Consider the following 14,014-nt stretch of genomic DNA (forward strand, 5'->3'; position numbering starts at 1 on the left):
GAACTTTTATGATTGTTATTTCGTCTTGTTGAATTGCCCCTTTTATTAGTATGTAGTTGCCTTCTTTGTCTCTCTTAATATCCTTGCATTTAAAGTCTATTTTATCTGAGATTAATATTGCTACTGCTGCTTTCTTTGGGCTGTAGGTTGCATGAAATATTTTTTCCATCCTTTCACTTTCAATTCTTTGTGTCCCTGTGTCTAAGATGAGTCTCTTGTATGCAGCATATTGATGGTTCATATTTTTTGATCAATTCTGCCAATCTATATCTTTTCATTGGGGAGTTTAATCCATTTGCGTTCAATGTTATTACTGTGAAGGCATTTCTTGAATCAGCCGTCTTATCCTTTGGTTTATGTTTGTCAGATATATTTTTTCCCTCTCTCTTAATGTCCTTTAATGAACCAATATTGAATCTCTTTAGTACTGAACCTTTCTCCATATCTCTCTCTCCTTTCTTTGTTTCTCTGTCAGTAGGGCTCCCTTTAGTATCTGAAGTAGAGCAGGACTTTTATTAGCAGAATCTCTCAGCATTTGTTTGTCTGTGAAAATTTTAAGCTTTCCCTCAAATTTGAAGGAGAGCTTTGCTGGATAAAGTATTCTTGGTTGGAAATTTTTCTCTTTCAGAATTTTAAATATGTCATGCCACTGCCTTCTCACCTCCATGGTGGCCACTGAGTAGTCACTACTTAGTCTTATGTTTTTTCCTTTGTATGTGGTGAATTGCTTTTCTCTTGCTGCTTTCAGAACTTGCTCCTTCTCTTCAGTATTTGACAGTCTGATCAGAATATGTCTTGGAGTGGGTTCATTTGGATTTATTCTATTTGGAGTTTGCTGGGCATTTATGCTTTGTGTATTTATATTGTGTAGAAGGTTTGGGAAGTTTTCCCCAACAATTTCTTTGAATACTCTTTCTAGACCTTTACCCTTCTCTTCCCCTTCTGGGACACCAAAGAGTTTTAAATTTGGATGTTTTATTTTATCTGTCATATCCCTGAGATCCTTTTCAATTTTTTTTATTTTTTTCCCCATTCTTTCTTTTGTTCTTTCTTTTTCCATTCTATGGTCCTCGAGGTCGCTGATTCATTGTTCAGCTTCCACTAGTCTTGTACTATGAGTATCCAGAATCTTTTTAATTTGGTCATCAGTTGATTTTATTTCCATAAGATTGTCTATTTTTTTATTTACTCTTGCAATTTCTTCCTTATGCTCTTCTAGGGTCTTCTTCATGTCCTTTATATCTTGTGCCATGCTCTTCTTCATGTCCTTTATGTCCTGTGTCATGCTCTCATTGTTTGTCTTTAGTTCTTTGATTAATTTCTCCAAGTACTATGTCTCCTCTGAATTTTTGATTTGGGTGTTTGGGTTTGGGTTCTCCATATCATCTGGTTTTATCATATGCTTTAAAATTTTCTGTTGTTTTTGGCCTCTTGGTATTTGCTTTACTTGACAGAGTTCTTTTAGGATATGTAGGATTATTCAAAGATGAATCTCTAATTTGTCAGATCTACAGTTTGGTGGCGTACACTTTCTCTATCCAGCAGATGGTGTCCGCAAGTCACCTGTTCACCTCAAGTCAGTTCTCTCCAACTTTGTCTTTGTGGTGTGTGGGGGTCTGATTCTTGTGGGGTCCAATTGGTGCACAAAGATTGGGTGTGTTGTTGGTGCTGTTCGCCCTGAATGTGGGCCGTGTGTCTGAGCGGTTAGGGAGGGAGGGTGGCTTTAACAATCAAACCTCCCAGGTGTTCCCAGAGATTTAAGGCTGTTGCAAGAGTCTAAACCTTCATTTCAGTCTCGCCACAGATTGTGTCTGCCGCTGACCCACAAGTCTTTCGTATTGGCGTATGTTCCCTGGGATTTCTGAGTGGGTCCCTATTCCAAGTCGTGCTCTTCTAGTGCCTCTGCTGAGAGAAGACTGTGCTGCATAACAAGTGTGCGCCGTTCCTCAAGGGAAGTTCTGGGCCGCCAGGCCATGTAAGGGTGTTCCCAGCCTGCTGAAAGGATGGCTGAATGGGGCGTGTTAATTTCCCCCTTTTCGCACACCTCTGCCTTCCCAGCTCTGGGACAGTTAGCTGCGGGTGCACAAAAGGCTATTGTCCACACCCGATATTGTGGTGTGTACATGTGTTGCTGGAAACAGTTCCTGTCATACTGGGTTTTTTGTCGCGACTCTGAGCTGTGGCTCCAGCACTGGGCAGGAGCATTCCCAGCCCGCCGGGAAGATGGCTGCAAGGGGCGTGATTTTATTTCCCTTTTGGCTCACCTCTGCCTTCCTCGCTCTGAGACCGTCAGCAGTGTGTGTATGAAAGGCTGTTGTCCACACCAGATATTGAGGTGTTCGCACAGCCTGTTCCTGCCACGCTTCACTGTGCAGTTCTCACTGCTGTATCTGCAGCTGCTTTTGGGTTTTCTTAAAAAACAACTAGTCCACCTCGAAACACCAACCCTCGGTTTCCCCACACCGCAGCATGGCTGCCGGATATTCGGTGGCTTCCTCACTCGTTTCACAACGCAGACTCCCAGTTTCACAAAGTGCATGGTCCCTGTGGATTTAGCAGACCTTGTCCAGCTGGTGCATCACTGGAACTGGTGTTCTGGGTCACTTTCTGGCTTGTATCTAATATTTTTCATGGAGGTTTTTTTGCCCTGTCTCTCCTAGCTGCCATCTTAGGTTCTTGGGTGTTAGCATTCTAATTGGAATTTAATTTATCCCTTCCTTCCACAATTTCTTCTCATCTTTTGTTTAGGATCTTCCAGAACACAGGCTTCACATGCTAGGTTTCCTAAGACCCCAGTACCTCTCTTAGTGTTTTCCTCAAATGTATTTGTCTTTATTTAATTTGTTGTTGATGATATTGTGCCAAAGAGAGCTATCATATGCTCTATGGAAACAGCTAGAAGATTTAATTCCTTGTATCTTGTTTCTTAAGAAAGTATTTGTGATTCGCTTCCTTGTTTCCAGACTAGCTTTACATCGACTTTACACAGTGTCTGAAGAACCTCCTCTTTAACACATACACCTTCCCTGCTTCCTGCCCACCACGCTAATATGTACCATAACTTAGGATGCTAGCATATATGCCATGTAACTTTGGGCAGGGAGCTCCCTTTGGGATATCAATATAGACAAGGGAGTGGTATAACTAAAAGCAAAATATAAGCCAAAATCAGATTCTAGGGACCCTAGGCTGATCACCAAAACTAAGTGTTAGAGAGTAGAATCAAGGAGCAAACTAGTGCATGAATCAAGCACTAGCAGCAAACCATGTTGTAAACAGATGTCCAGTCACCCAGCATTGTTGTTATAAATGATAGAGCATAGGCAGAGTAGATTTAGCATAATTCTTAGGGGCCTTAAGATTTTCAGATTGGTAAATGAGCATTGCTTCCACTTGAAGTCATCAGCTACATTAACCCCTAATGTCAGCCTGTCCTTTGAAGTCTTGAAGCCAGGCATTGACTCTAGCTATGAAAGTCTAGATGGCATTTTCTTCTAATAGAAGGTTGTTTCGTCTACATTGAAAATCTCTTGTTTGGTGTAGCCACCTTTACCAAATTATCTTAGCTCGATCTTCTGGATAATTTGCTGCAGCTTCTACATCAGCATTTGTTGCTTCTCCTTATACTTTTATGTTACAGAAATAGCTTCTTTCCTTATATGTCATGTACTAACCTCTTCTAGCTTCAGATTTTTCTTCTACAGCTTCCTCACCTCTCTCAGTCTTCATAGAATTGAAAAGAGTTAGTGACTTGCTCTGAATTAGGCTTTTAGGCTTTGGTGTAGGGAATATTTTAGCTAGTTTGATCCTCTATCCACACCACTAATACTTTCTTCATATCAGCAAAAGGCTGTTTCACTTATTTATTATTCATATGTTCCCTGGAGTAGCACTTCTAATTTCCTTCAAGAACTTTAACTTTGCATTCACAACTTGGCTAACTGTTTGGCAGAAGAGACCTAGCTTTCAGCCTGTCTTAGCTGAAAGCCTTCAATTTGTAAACAAACAAACAAACGAACAAAAAACTCAGTATCTGCTAAGCTCAATAAAATGAAGCACAATAAAACAAGGTACGCTTGATTAGTGAGGGAAGGGAGTATGTGTGTGTGTGTGTGCATGCACTTTACACACATTGAGTACATGTGTTTAAGAATGGAAACGATGAGTCGGAAAATAAGGAACTTAACAGGAACTCAGGGCAGTGTAGCATAGTAGGGAAAGTGTAATGGCCAAGAAATCAAGAGACCTTAACTCTGTGTCTACCACTGCAATCACTTCTCTTCTCCAAGGGTGATGACTGTGCTAGCAATTTAAAAAAACGGCAGCAAAACTTTAATTGACCAAAAGTCCAGGACCTCAAGAAAAAATTAATGAGAACATGTATATCCTTGCCCAATTACCCTGAGAGTTAAGAGAACTGAAGGAAATACAGTAAACTTTGGTTATGACCTGTTATGTCTTGGGCATTTTACTACAGCTTACTTAATTTTCAGGCAATACTGTGAGTTGTGCTGGTTTGAATCTGTTATGTACCCCAGAAAAGCCACATCCTTTTAATCCAATCTTGGTGGGATGCAGACCTCTTGTTGGGTAGGACCCTTTGATTAGGTTGTTTCCATGGAGAAGTAACCCAGCCTATTAAAGGTGGGTCTTAATCTCCTTGTTGGAGTCCTCTGTGAGAGGATAAAAGACACATGAAACTGAGAGAGCTCAGAGAGGTGTAGAGAGAAATGCCTAGAGACATTTTGGAGAGAGAGAGCCATTTTGAAACCAGAAACCAGGAGAGAAGGACCAGCAGACATTGCCGTGTGCCTTCCCGTGTGACACAGGAACCCCGGATGCCAGCAGCCTTTCCTCCAAGAAGGTGTCTTCCTCTTGATGCCTTAATTTGGACATTTTCATGGCCTTAGAACTGTAAATTTGTAACCTAATAAATCCCCATTGAAAAAGCCAACCCATTTCTGGTATATTACATTCTGGCAACTTTGGCAAACCAAAACAGAGGTTATCTCCATTTTACAGATGAAATAGGGACTTGATGAGATCATACCTCTTGAAGATAGCTGATCCAAGGTGGAAACCAGATCTTTCTGATTCCAAAGTCCACAAACTTTTCACTGAATCTTACTTTTGAATCATGCCAGTCTCTTACTAGATGCTATCAACTGGTTTGTTGTTTGCCAAGATTTTTGCACCATAAAAGAGTACTGCTAACATTGAAAAAGACAGGCTAAGTAGGGTAATAATTATAGTAGTTACCATTTACTGAGCATCTACTATGTAATAGGCACTGTGCGAGGTAGTTTACATTCTCTCTCATAATGTTGTGAAGTTAATATTATTAATCCTGTTTTTTTTTAAACAAGGAGTTTGTGATTTGCCCAATATCATACAACTAGTATGTAGCAGAGCTGGGATTTAAATCCAAGACTGTATGACTCCGAAGCATACTCATTACCCCATTCATCCAGGTTAAACTGGAATGATTCACTATGAAAAAGGCCCTAAAGAAATGTCAGGTGCACTTCCACCTCCACGTTCCAAAGAGGTCTTTGTAATTGAATGGGTTGCGCTTAAGGGATCAACAAAACACATCCAAAGGGAAGAGTTCAGTATCACCACTGATTCCCTAGAGGCAGGTTTTTGCAGAGCTGCAGCAGAACAGCATAGGGAAGCCGTGGCACAGTTTATAGTGCCTATCTTGCCATTAAAATAGATATAGAGTCCTGCTCCTATTAAAAGGCAACCCCTCTACTTGTCTTGATTGCATCCTTTCTTTCCTCTCATATATGTCACTGGTTTCCTCCCCCAACTCCTCCTTTCTAGAATATTATCTTCAGCATACAATACATGCTCTGATATCTACCATCTTTCAGAATTCTCCATTGACCCTGCATCTCCCTTCCAGCTACTTCCCCATGTCTCTGAAGTTTCACTGTGTATTAATTTTCTGTTGCTGCTATAACAAATTACCACAAACTTAGTGGCTTAAAACAACACAAATTTATTATCTCAAGTTCTGTAGGTCAGAAGTCTTGGTGAGATCAGCTGTTTTCTCTGTTCCAGGTCTCACAAGGCCATAATCAAGGTATCAGCCAGCCTGGGCCCTTATCTGAAAGCTCTAGGGAGGGAATCTGCTTCTAGGCTCATTCAGGTTGTCGGTAGGATTCAGTTCCATGCAGTTGGGGGACTAGGGTCCCCATTTCCTTGCTGACTGTTGGCAGGGGTGGTCCATGCTCAGCTCCTAGAAGCTGCTCACTTTCCCTCACTTGTGGCCACCTACACTTTCAAAGTCAGTAAGTCCTCACATGTCCAATCTCTTTACTCTCTTCTGCCTCATCTCTCCTACCTCTGGCTAGAGAAAGTTCTCTGCTTGTCAGTATTCATGTGATTAGATTGGACCCACCTGGATAATCTAGGATAATCTTCCTATTTTTGAAGATCTTAACGTTAATTTTTGAAATCCTTCTGCCATGTAAATTAACATGTTTACAGTTTCAGGGATTAGGACTCAGGCATCTTTGGAGGGCCATTCTGCCTACCACACATAGTAAAACTTCTTTTAAAAAAAAATGCCAAGACAGATCTATAGACACTATCTCCATTTCTTTGTCTTCCATTATCTTCTCAACCTCTCCAGTTGCTCTTCTGCCCCCAACCATTCCAGTGATGCTGCTCTTACCAAGAATACACTGACATCTGTATTGTCAAATCCTTCTCTGCCTCATGTTGCCCAGCTTCTCAATAACTTCTCAATAAATTTTGTTCTTGAAATACCCCCTTTCTTGGCAACTGGGATGTTACACTGGCTAGGTTTTCAGTTCCTATCTCACTATGTCTTTTCAGTCTCCTTTGGCTGGTATTCTCTTCTCAGCCTCTAGTTGTTGAAGTGCCCCAGGGCTCAGTCCAAGGCCCCCTTCTCTTCTACTCTGCACGTTCTCTATCTCTCCCCAAGTGATTTCAGTCAATCCCTTGTCCTTATATATTGACTACCAAAATTTTATCTCTATCTTTGACCTTTCTGCCAAACTCTATACTTACTTCACTTCCTACTTGTTATCTCTGTTTGGATATCCAAAAGTCATCTGGAATATAACAAGGCCAAAACAGATTCTTAATCCTAACCTGTCCCCTCTTGAACCTGCTCTTTCTAGTCTTCCATACTAGGTAAAGGAGAAAAACTCTCAAATCCATCCTGAGTTTCTCTTTCCCTCCTCCCACTCCATCTAGTTTAGCAGTGCTGTTAATTCTACCTACAAAATATATTTATCCACTTCTTTGTACTCTTGTGGCTATCGCATTAATCTCAGTACCATTATCTCTTGCATGGACTTCTACAGTAGCCTTCTAATGTCTCTGCTTCCAATCTTGCTTTCCTATAATCCATTCTCCACAGAGTATCTAGGCAGTCTTCTTCAAAAGTAAATCATATCATTATCCTTACCATGACCCAGAAGGCCCTACGTGAGGTGACCTTACCTATTTCTATGACTCCATCCTGTACCGTTATTTCCTTTCTTCACCCTATTGTAGTCACCTATGGCCTTCTTTTTGTTACAAGTCAAGCCTCATTATTCCTATATGGCCTTTGCACCTGCTGTTTCCTCTGCCTGAACACTGCCCTAGATGCTCACTCGTCTGATTCCTTCTTGTCATACTAGTTTCATCTCAGATGTCACCTCCTCAAAGAGCCTTTTTTAACCATCCTTCAATTACTCTCTGACATTGCTCAGTTTTATTTTCTTCGTAGCACTTATCCCTATCTGAGATTACTCATTTATTTACTTGTTTATTGTCAGTCTTCTTACACTAGAATGTAAGCTCCATGAGAGCAGACACTTTGTTCCCCACTATATTCCTGCTTCATAAATAGAGCCTAGCACAATACAGAATGTTTGCTGAATGAATGAATAAACAAATGAGTGACGAAATGAATGTTCACTAGGGAGGGAGGGGAGGCCAAGTCCTGGAAGTGGAGCTCCGTGCTGGGGCTGGTTCCTTCATAGCCATTTTCTGTCCAACCAAACAGCCAGTTGGAGATGGGAGCCAACCAGGGCTGAATTGGAGATGTTTATTTTTTAGGTTGAAATTGAGCAAAGACCAGACATCTTTTTAGAGAGGTGTTCCTAAGCCCCCCTTCAATACCTTCTGATGGTTTCATGACAATGGATGGTGACAGTTCTACAACAGATGCTTCTCAACTAGGAATTTCTATGGACTACATTGGAGAAGGTCATTATACTATACAGCCTCATGATGATACCAAGGACAGCATGAATGATCACGAAGACACAAATGGCTCAAAAGAAAGTTTCAGAGAACAAGATATGTATCTTCCAATTGCAAATGGCAAGAATAATGAGAAATGCCATACCTCAAACAGGAAAGATTGCAAAAGTGCCGAAGAATATGTTCAAGAACATGTAGGTGCATTGATCAGCTTTATAACATCTGAAGCAAGTGAAAGATGCCATCGGGAGAAATGGAAGACAATCAATGGAGAGGATATTCTCTTTGCCACGTCTGCCTTAGGCATTGACAGTTATGTAGAACCTCTGAAATTATACCTTCAGAAATTCAGAGAAGCTATGAAAGGAGAGAAAGAAATTGGTGGAATGGTCACAGCTACAGATGGACTAAGTTAAGAGCTTACAGAGGAGACATTTACTAAGCAGCTACCAGCTGGCTTAATAACTTCACATGGTCAACAACAAAATGCTATGGCTTATACAATGTCGTATCAAAAAAATTCTGGTGTTCAACAAATTCAGTTTTCATGATCTGAAGAAATGGTGGAATAGGGAGTGTGGAGAAGCAGAAGAGGCTGTACAGTTCTGGAACAGAGACATTAGAAGAAAATGGTTGGAAAGATGTCTCTTTGTATACTAAATAGCTGTAATGTAACTTCCTGATGCTTGACTAATTGAGGTGTTAATTCTGACTTCAGAATCTTTTTCATGAATGATTTTAAAGAAAAATTTAGATTTTAAAGGTATTAAAATATTTTTGTTTTATAGGAGAGTTTGTTGCCCCTTATGACTCCTGTATGCATTGTATATTGAGATTTATTACTGTCAAAGATTTGTAGACAGTTTCTTATTTCCCTATTAAATCATGTTAACTTTTGTAATTCAAGTAAACAGCTGGGTTAATTCATGATGTTTGCCCTTTTAATAAAATATAAGGGTAGAGTTCAAAAAAAAAAAAAAGAAATGAATCTTGAATTAGTAAGTGAGATGCTGTATGATATGATGGAAAGAACAAGGACTTTGGAGTTAGACATTTTGGATTCCAGGTCTTGCCTTGCCACATTACTTATGTGATCTTGGAAAAGTTACTCAAATTTCAGTTGCCTCATCTGTTAAATAGGGATACTTTATATATGCTTCATAAGAATGACTTCAAAGCCTATTGTTTTAACTGTCAGTATACTTTGCTTATGCACCTTGGTAAAGTTTAGTGGCAACACTGATTGTCTAAACTGCTGTTGCCCATGGTATAGTGCTTCATTCATAGTAGGTGCTCAATAAATGTCAATTCTTTTTAAGCCAAATTAACTTTTGTCGTTAGGAAGAAACCATGTACAAACTACTTCCTCTCTCTGTTCTAGGTCTTAACAGTTACTTCTGCCTTTTAGCAACATAATTGGTCATTATTATGGCTAGGGGAATAAGGAATATCCTGTACCTGTATATCTATTCAGATACAGATCAGAAGTTTGTCACGGAGGAGAGCCCACTTCTATACATCTTTATGTGCTGCTACTAGAATGACTACCCTGCCTTAGACGTGCTTCTGCTTTCACAATGGACCTCACCAATACCTTTTCCATTTGTAAAGCCATAGTAGCCACCCTTTGTAGATTCCTTAAATGTCATTTGGACTCTTCTTCAAGCTGGCTCCAGCCTCTTTCTCTAACATTACCTGCTACTCCTTATGAACTTAAGCTACACAGAACTACCCATAGGTCCTCATATGACCATACTTTTTTTTTTTTTTACAACTCTGTATCTCTCTATATGTTGTCTAATCTGTGTGAGGTTTTTAAACTTTTTTTTTAGTTTCACCTTTACATAACAGTTACAGCAGTAGTACAAAGAATTCCTGTTTACCCTTCACCATGATTCCCAAGTATTAATTTACCATATTTGCATTACCATTCTCTATGTGTACTACATTTTTCCCTGAGCCATTTGACAATAACTGCACTCATTATGTCTCTTTACTTCTAAAAACTTCAGGGTATATTTTCTAAAAATGAGGACATTTTCTTACAATATTACCATACCGTTCCAGTTTGCTAATGCTGCCATATGCAAAATACCAGAAATGGATTGGCTTTTATAGAGAGGGTTTATTTGGTTACAAAATTACAGTCTGAAGGCCATGAAGTGTCCAAGGTAAGGCATCAACAACAGGGTACCTTCACTGAAGGATGGCCAATGGTGTTTAAAAACCTCCCTTAGCTGGGAAGACATGTGGCTGGCGTCTGCTTGCTCCCAGGTTGTGCTTCAAAATGGCATTCTCCAAAGTGTCAGCTTTCAACGACCATCTCCAAAATGTCTCTGTAAGCTGCAGCTCCTCCAAAATGTCACTCTTAGTTCCTCTGAGCTACTTCTGTCTGTGAACTCTTTATATGGCTCCAGTGATCTCATTCAGACCCACGCTGAATGGGTGGGTAACACCTCCATGGAAATTATCTAATCAAAGGTCTTGCCCACAGTTGATTGAGTCACATCTCCATGGAAACAGTCAGTCAATAGGTTCCAACCTAATCAACACTAATATGTCTGCCCCCAAAAGATTGCATTATAGAATATGGCTTTTTCAAGGGGGCATAATATATACAAACTAGCACACATAACATAATCATAAAATTAACATTTATGTAATGCTAAGAGCTGATCTATAGACGTCATACAGTTGTTAAAACCAGAAATTAATATTAATACTAGTTGCTAATCTCTAAACCTTATTCATATTTTGCCAGTTTTCCCAATAATGCCCTTTTAGGAAAAGAAAATTCTGTGTTATGAGTTGCATTTAATCACCATGTCTCTTTGGCCTCTGTGCTGGTTTGGATATATTATGTCCCCCCAAAAGCCGTATTCTTTAATGCAATCTTGTGAGGACAGATATTAATCTTTTGATTGAGTGTTTCCATGGAGATGTGATTCAATCAACTGTGGACTAGACCTTTGATTACATTAACTCCATGGAGATAATGGGCCCTGCCCCTTTAGGGTGGGTCTTAATTAAATCACTGGAGTCCTATACTAGAGAGATAATTTGGAGAAGGCCATTGAAAGCTGATGCTTGGAAATGTGGACAGAAGGACATTTGGAGATGCTAAGCTAAGAGATGCTAGCCCAGAGTTTGCTCCAGAGAAACTAAGAGAGGATTCCCAGACAGTTAGATGCACAGGAGCTGAAGAGGCTAAGAGAGACAAGCCCAGAGACATTTTAGAGAATGCCATTTTGAAATGCAACCCAGAAATAATAGACACCAGCCACATGCCTTCCCAGCTGACAGAGGTGTTCCAGACACCATCAGCCATTCTTCAGTGCAGGTAACTTCTTGTTGATGCCTTAGTTTGGACACTTTTATGGCCTTAGAACTGTAAATTTGTAACCAAATAAATCCCCTTTATAAAAGCCAGTCTATTTCTGGTATTTTGCATAATGGCAGCCTTAGCAAACCGGAACAGCCTCCTTTGATCTGCAACTTTTCCTTGGTCTTTCCTTGTCTTTCATGATATTTTCTTGATAAATATGGGCCAGTTATTCTGTAGAATGGTCCTCAATTTGGGTTTGTCTAATGTTACCTCATGATTAGATTCAGGTTATACATTTTTTGGCAAGAATATTTCAGAAGTGATATTGTTCTCAGACCAGTGGTATTTGCCCCATTACTGGAGATGGTAACTTTGATTACATGGTTCAGGGTGGAGTCTGCCAAGTTTCTTCATTGCAGAGTTACTATTTCCTTTGTGATTAATTAATTTTCATATGGAGAGAGATATATTTGAGACCATAAATATACAGTTCCTTATCAAACTTTTACTCATTAGTTGTAGCATCACATTGGTGAGTCTTGCCTGAGTCAATTATTACAAAATGGTTATTTTCTAGTTTCCATCATTTCTTCCACATTTATTAGTTAGGATTCTACTAGAAGCAAGAGCTTTCCCTTCTCTGTTAGTTAATTAGTTGGATAGTTAGATAGGTAGATAAGTAGGTAGTTACAGCAGAATAGACACATGGATTCTTATTTTATTCAATGAGTTATAATCTGTTACTATCATTATTTATTTTGATGCTCAAATTGTCCCAGATTTGGCCAATAGGGGCCCCTTTAGCTGACTCCTGTGTCCTTTTCACATGGCTTCATCCTTTGAGCACCTCTTTGCTTTCTACCAAGGTGCCATTTTGTATCTTCTTTACCCCAGTCCGCACCTACTGAATTGTGATGAATTGTGTGAAGATCTACCCCCATCCTTCATAAGATAAAGCTCCTCTAGGGCAAGAATCACCTTTGCTTTTTCACCTTAGATGCTTGCTTGGCAAACCTGAGTAATTAGACTATACTAAATTCTGAATTAATGTGGTCAATTAATTAACATACTGAATTGCCACTTCCTTAGTCTCTTCCTTCCTTCTAGGCTACATGACAGTGTGTGCAGTCCAGACTCAGAAGACTAGTATCTTTCCTGACATTGCCACTCTCACTTCTCTGAGACTGGCATTCCTCATTTGTCAAATGAGATAATATTTTAGCATTTCACAGGCTTGTCAGGAAGACCAAATTAAACCACAAATGTGCAAGCACTTTGTCAATTAAAGTATTGTTGTTAATCAAGAGTCTAATTCTGTCATCCTTAGCAGCATCAAAATGTGTTAGAGAATATTCCTGTCTTTCATCTTTCTCTGAAATAGGGCACTCATTAAATTGTTTCATTATTATCATTTACATTTGGAAAAATAAGAAGGGATTAGGTCAACCATGAGGTACAGAACTAGAATTAGATCCCTGGTCCCCTGGCAAAACCTCATTTTTATTTCAGCTATGATAATTAAGTTAAAATACAGCAGAGCACAGTTTCCTGATGGGAAGAACTTCCAAATCCCGGGGTCCCGCAGGATAGTCTAAGAAAATCCTTTTTATTAAGAAGTTTTTAAAGTATCATGAGGCCTAATCTCTGTGCTAGCTACTCATGCATGACCTACATGACCTGATTTTTCTGAAATGTTAAATATAATTGGTTGGTTTCTTCTGTTCAGTGCTTTCAGGCCGAAGGGGGCAAACTCTTTGCCAGCTGGCATTGTGGACTTTTTGCTTTGGTATGAGTTTCTGTAGGCTCCAGGACTGAGGTATGGGGGTGGGGGTGTGCAGTGAAGAAACTTAACAAAGAATGGATTCATTGTATTTCCTCACACTTTTTGTTCAGCTTCTAACCTATTTCATTTCTGGCTTTAAAGGAAAAGAGAAGAAGAAAAACTATTTTCTGAATGTTAAAAGGCAGAGCAAGAGTCCTATTCAGTTCTCCTCTAATATCTCTTTCCTTTTTTATTCTACAAACAAGTAAAGGGTACCAGCCAAGAACTCAGCACTTAGTCACATGATGTCAGGAATTCCAAAGTGGATCACTTGTCTCTACTTTGTTTGGATTCCAAGGTCTATTTACTAGAGAAATGTGAGGTAGTGCTGAGCACCCTCTTGGGGTTTATAATAATTTAAGGTAAGACCATACAGCATGGTTTGGTAATTACTCAGGCTTAAATGTGGAATAGGTAGTAAGTTGAATTTAACAAGGTTTAGGGTGTTTTCTAGGCAAGTGTCTTGGAAAGAGAGAATAGTAAGGAAGCTGAGAGGGCAAGGAAGTGATTATTAATAATTATAGGCCAGCAGTTCTCAAACTTTTTAGTCTCAGGAAACTGTCATCCTTAAAGACCCAGAGAACTTTTGTTTATGTGGATTATATGTATCCATATACCATATTAGAAATTAAAACTTA

At 39.5% G+C, this 14,014-nt stretch overlaps 1 protein-coding gene and 1 pseudogene across 10 annotated transcripts in view; both read left to right on the forward strand.

The window, feature by feature from the left end:
* Positions 1 to 14,014, forward strand: part of SCMH1 (Scm polycomb group protein homolog 1) — a 234,828-nt gene that overhangs the window by 160,153 nt on the left and 60,661 nt on the right. The window lies entirely within an intron of this gene.
* On the forward strand, positions 7,538 to 8,847 carry LOC119527480 (annotated as a pseudogene).

Source organism: Choloepus didactylus, chromosome 2 (assembly GCF_015220235.1).
Source record: "Choloepus didactylus isolate mChoDid1 chromosome 2, mChoDid1.pri, whole genome shotgun sequence".
NCBI classification, from domain to species: domain Eukaryota; kingdom Metazoa; phylum Chordata; class Mammalia; order Pilosa; family Megalonychidae; genus Choloepus; species Choloepus didactylus.